General features: G+C 34.8%; 1 protein-coding gene across 1 annotated transcript in view; it reads right to left on the minus strand.

Moving 5' to 3' along the window:
- Nucleotides 1–6,080, minus strand: part of LOC113238797 — a 14,218-nt gene that overhangs the window by 794 nt on the left and 7,344 nt on the right. The window lies entirely within an intron of this gene.

Genomic DNA, 6,080 nt, shown 5'->3' on the forward strand with positions numbered 1-6,080 from the left:
ATACATATATAAACAATCGTACTGTATGAATGATTTAACACAAATTTGATATTATAAGCGGATTGTGAATAAAAAGCCGTTGTAGCCTAATGGATGGATGGACATACTGCCTCTCAACCAGTGCCATGGGTTCGAATCTGGGTTCGCACCACTGAGTTTTTCGGAATTTATGTGCGAAGTTTAATTTGAAATTGACCATGAGCTTTTCGATAAAGGGAAACATTGTGATGAAACCTCGAAAGAAGCTTCACAACCCTCGGACGCCGCGTGGAGTCAGTTTGACGGACAACGGTGTCAATCCTCGTACTCATCAGTGAGATGTATAAATGGGTAGACGATGATAAAGTGAACTAGTTTTAAAAGTAAGACAATAATGCATCACCATAGATTTAGTATAAATGCACCATCAATGTTCGTCCTTGAAATTACTTACTATATAAGTAAATGAACTCCTCAGTTGGACTGCCATGCAGAGGTCCCGGGTTCGATTCAACAGCCCAGGGGCTGGGTGAAATATTTGTATGGCCTACATTTATTTATCTCGTGAGTTTGGGTGTAATTTGTGGTTGTCTACGTGTGTGTCCATGGCACCCGCGATACAGGGTTTCCCACGGGGCTATGAATTTGTGCGTTATGTAAACTATGCTTATTTCTCTCGCGAGTTTGGGTGAAATTTGTGGTTGTCTATGCGTGTGTCCATAACACCCACGATACAGGGTTTTCCTAGTGCCGGCTATGAGTCTGTGCATTATAATTGTAAACTAAGCCTACATGCGTATTGATATTAAGCCCAATGTGGGTACTCCAGCCGGAACGCATTTGAGCTCTTTTTTTCGATTTCAAATCACAAACTTGATAAAGGGACAATGCCAGTGGAGGTTGAGAGAATAGTAATATGGGATATTTAGTGGAATTTGTCCTGAAGCTCCAATTTCCCGTGTTCAGCGAATCGCGTTGCTCTGGCAGAGCGAACATGAGTTATGAACAACGATCCTCGAATATTATAGCGGGCTATAAAAATGGTTCGTTAAATAGCAACGAGCTATGTAAATTCCTCGTAGTATTGGCATTAATTTTCGTCAAGGGATGAAAATTTAAGTCTTTATCTCATTTGAGTTGCGATCCTAGTAGGTTATGTATTGCTACTTACATTCGTATTTTTTGTTGATATTTAATATAAAAAAAAATTCACATAATATTTTTACACACATTGCGAATGGACTTATTATTTATTATGTTTGCAATCGTTTTTACTTTAGGTAACAGTATTGACAGTTTGTGAAAAATATCGGAATAATCATTAAGACAATTGAAGTCAGAAATGTTTCTTAACCACACTTAATTAAAATTAAAAAGTGTACTCTAAAAAGTCAATAAAGTTATCATCTGTATGGTAAAACTTATTACACACGGCGACGTAACAACAACGGCACACCGCTCGCCGCTGCGGCGCACGGTGGGACCAAATTGATAATTCTTGGACATAGGAATAACTTGTGGAGTATCGAGGTAATTTTTTTTATGTTATAGATAATAAAATTCTTAACAACTTTTATTCTTGTACAATTTCTTGAAAAGCTGATATTTTCGAAGAAAAAAAATTACCATTTTTTCTTTTGGAGAAATATACATTTTATTTTTTATCTGAAAATGTTCAAAAATGTAATAAGAGTGGATTACTTACAGTATAGTTCCAATCATTTTCTATGTAGAAAAAAATGATTCGTCCGCACATACTTGCGGCTTTGTAAGTAAAGGTACGGCAAAATTGCTAACTTTTTAAGTACCTTTTTAATAAAATACATGAGCTACGACTACAGAATAATAATAATAATAATAATTTTAGTGTAATTTAGAGAATGTTATTACAATAACATGACGTTAAGTAGAAACTAGTATATTCTGTTAAAAATAAATAACAAATCTAAAATTTTGCCACCTTTTTACTCGTAAAGCCGCAAGTAGATTATTTTTTTCTTGATAGAGAATGATTGGACTTATACTGTAAATAAACCACCCACATTACATTTTCCTACATTTCGAGAGAAAAAATATAATGTTTATTTCTCCAAACAAAAAAACAAAAAATTTTTTCTTTGAAACAATCAGTTTTTCAAGAAATTACATAAGAATAAAAGTTATCAGGAATGTTATTATCTATCAAAGGGAAAAATTAGCTCTGTATTCCTAAATTTTTTTAATTTAGTGGCTTTCATCGTTATTGAACATGTCAGCCCCATTATAAAAACGATACTTCAAGAAAACAATTAATAAAATGCAGAGAGATAAAACATTAAATGTTACTTAAAATGATTGTAACACAAAGCAACATTTGTTGTACAGTCAAGAGCACGTCAAGCTTGACACTTTGAACTTTGCACCGTTCTTATCGTAAGCGGCATAGAGTTGGATTTAAATCTTAAGTGTCAAGCTTGACGTGCTCTTGACCCTGTCTTTACCTGTATATTATGAAAAGCAACATTCCTAAATTCAAAACATTGTAAATTCTCCTCACCCTTTCTCTAAATATAATTTGCAGTGCCCTATAGGGTCCATAATGCACTGTTAACTTACTTTAAGCCTTTCCATCCTATGTTACACTATGGTAAATGCAATAAAGAATTGAATTGAATAAAACTACATTAACATCAGTGGTTTGGGAGCTACGATGCCACAGTCAGTCAGTAAATTTTGTGTATGTAGGAGGGCCACTTGTATACTCGTATATACCCCCATAATTCCACTATTATATTGATATGATTTAGTGTTGGCATTATTTGTGGGTGGTGAAACCACTGAATAAGGAGCGCAGTAGTATATACTAAAATCCGAAAACTGTTTACGTAATCTGTGGTTAACGGTGTTGGATACTCATTAAGTCGCAATTTATTAGTTATAGCTATGTACTATTTATAACGTGTAACTGTTTGTTGACCCCAATAAATTTAAAAAACTTATTACTTAAAAAAGAGACACAAGTCGGGAAAAATTCCTAAACTAAGCGTTTGACCTCTACCTTGGGAAGGAGATTTAAAATCACCGCGTTAGAGCATTACAGACACTATACATTTTAACACATAAGGACATATTGTTGTTTGTTTACAAATCTCTCTTCTACTATGAATGTTCGTTACCGGGAAGTTGTCTATTCGCTATTGTTACCACTGTCCATGAACACGAAAATAATTACATTTCCAAGACGAAATTCTATAATATTGTTGATGCTTGCGACAACCATTACCGAGGTAATATTTACTGTTCTTCCATTATGTTTTACCAAGTACCTGGCGTAATTATGTTTGCTCATAATAGGCACGGTCACATACATAATTAGTACGAAAATTCAAACGTGATACGTAGGGAAACTTGAAAACGACGAAAACAATTAGTCAAAAAACTGATGCCTTAGCCCATTGACTTACAATTATATGGACGTCGGGTCCGCGCTAAAAAGTGTCCGCACTTGTAAGGCGCTAAAATCGTATACAGAGCGCCAAACTCCGCTTTAGTCTTCATTTGTTCGACTGACAGCGCGATACTGCGATGACTTATTTGTAAGTCAATGCCTTAGCCGATAATACTCACGAAAAATAAAATGCGGCTGATTAACAAAGTTTAAAACCGGTTTTTAATCTCATTTTACAACGCTATTCAGCTTTTGCCTAATTTAGTGCATTAAAAACTTATAACATACTAATATTCAGAACATGTGCATAAAATTATATAATGTATTAACGATACGATTAAAATGTTACATACATCAAGAATATTAGTTTATGTGACTGTTACATAATGAAAGGCATTAAAATACTAGTGTGGGTTGATGAAACGAACCGACAGGCGAGTTTAATAAAACATCACACGAGTTTTTTAATGCCTAATTATGTACAGTTACATACACTGCTTTATCTACACACATATTATAAGCTCTCTGTGATGTGTTCAGGAACCGCATGTTACGACTGGCGAAATGGCGGCGAATAAAAACTTTTCTCACGCATGTCACACAACCGTAGTTTTAATTTAATTCATAGACAAACTAGAGTCGGCCCCAACTATCACATCATTCGATATCAAGTAACGTGTGAAGATTGTCAAAATTGTTTACTATTGACATTTCATTTTGAATAAAACTTCATCTCGACTGATATTAGAATTGAGGTCGAATCAAATTGTTATATTTTTCAGAGACGTTCGAAATTTAAATGTAATAATAACATCGAATTCGATGTTAATATGAAGCAATAATAACATTTTCACAGATAAGAAATTTGTTCTAACAGAACAGTTTATCTTTGTGCTGGTCGTAATTTGCGGACTTTGAACACATCATAGAGGTTTATAATGTGTGTAGTTATAGTACTATTTGAATTGCTTGTGACAAATTGTTTTTATAATGAGTTTTTGACATTTAAATTTTGAAACCTGGAATCCTATATGTATTTATCATTGACTTACAATTATGGACGTCGGGTCCGCGCTAAAAAGTGTCCGCACTTGTAAGGCGCTAAAATCGTATACAGAGCGCCATATTCCGTTTTAGTCTTCATTTGTTCGACTGACAGCGCGATACTGCGATGACATTACAATTTAAGTTTCGAATAGGTTGACTTGGGACATTTATTTCGTGGTTTTTGTATTAGACCCGTCCTCCATTTATTTGTAAGTCAATGGTATTTATTAATTGTTTTAACATGCGTTCCTCTTTTTAACCGACTTCAAAAAAAGGAGGAGGTTAATTGAGAACCTCCAAGACAGTATGTTTTTTGCATGTATGTTACGCGATAACTCGGCATTATGTGTACCGATATTGATGATTCTTTTTTTGTAGGAAACAGGGTACCTTAGATGTGGTCGCATTTAAAGAAAATATTCCACCTCTAAGCGTGGCAAACTAGGGAATGAATGACTTTTGGGGTCGGTTTTTTAAATTAAATTATATAATATTAAGAAGAAGAATAAAAGACTTTAAGAATAAATGCGAACAAAAAAAAAATATAGTCGAATATTTGGTGACCTCCTCGATCTTGGTGCCTGTGAGTGTATTTATCAAACAGCCTTATAATTAGAGTAGTTTCCGGGTATTTGTATCTAGGAAAGTTATCTGAGCTCCTGTGAATTTTCTAAGTATTACTAAGGTATTACTATCAAATGCTTCTTTTAGCTTCTTAGATCGTCTCACGTCATGCGTGTCAGCGATACGCTTTTCCCCGGACTAAGATACTTGTCGGCGCCTGCGTGGGCGACTGTCTGGCCATTGAACAATGACCTCTGAGTTGGCTCTAATCTGTTTGCAATAGTATACGAGTGAGAAATATTGAGTACAATAATAGGGGTCTATGAGTAATGGTTTTCAAACATATTGGCGACAGTGTGCTTGTTTTACAGCTAAGTGAATCTGTCTGCGTCGAAAAGCGTAAGAAAAGCTGTCGAGATTGAGGATAGGAGTAGCCATTGAAGTTCATTTCACAAGTTCTCCTTGAGGGAGCATAATTTAACGTCACGGTAACTGTATGCAATTGTAATAAGCGAGGTTGAATGAAATCTCCATGGAAACGTGTTCAAATTATATCAGTGCTACTATGACATTATATTTTGGTCGTTGTATATCAAGGACAGGCGCAGGAAAATACATTTCTAAATATTTAATGCATTGATAAATAATGTTGAATTGTTTTGTCGATATCTTAAGAAACCTCTTTACTTTAAAATTTGAACACAATTCCATTGTAAAATATTAATGTAATTAATAAGTTAAAAATTATAATTGGATTGGACATTACTAGCTATTTGACAAGCCACTCTTTATAGGCAAGCTAGCTGGTGCCCCCCACTTCGTCTACGTAAAATAAGGAAATCGTGTTGCCTACTGTATATTGCCTACTGTATGAATTCTGCCTACGCACACTGCCTCTGAGAGGACAAATTATCACAACAATTTCTTAGATATTACTTCATCTCAAATTTCATCACAGCGCATTAAATTCTTCCTGTATAATGGACAGTATGATGAATAAGTCTATTTCCGACTCAGACCTCCTTAATACACCACCCAACTATGTAGTTACCAGGAGCAAAAG

Source organism: Hyposmocoma kahamanoa, unplaced genomic scaffold (genome assembly GCF_003589595.1).
Source record: "Hyposmocoma kahamanoa isolate Upper Pololo Valley unplaced genomic scaffold, ASM358959v1 98263, whole genome shotgun sequence".
Taxonomy (NCBI): domain Eukaryota; kingdom Metazoa; phylum Arthropoda; class Insecta; order Lepidoptera; family Cosmopterigidae; genus Hyposmocoma; species Hyposmocoma kahamanoa.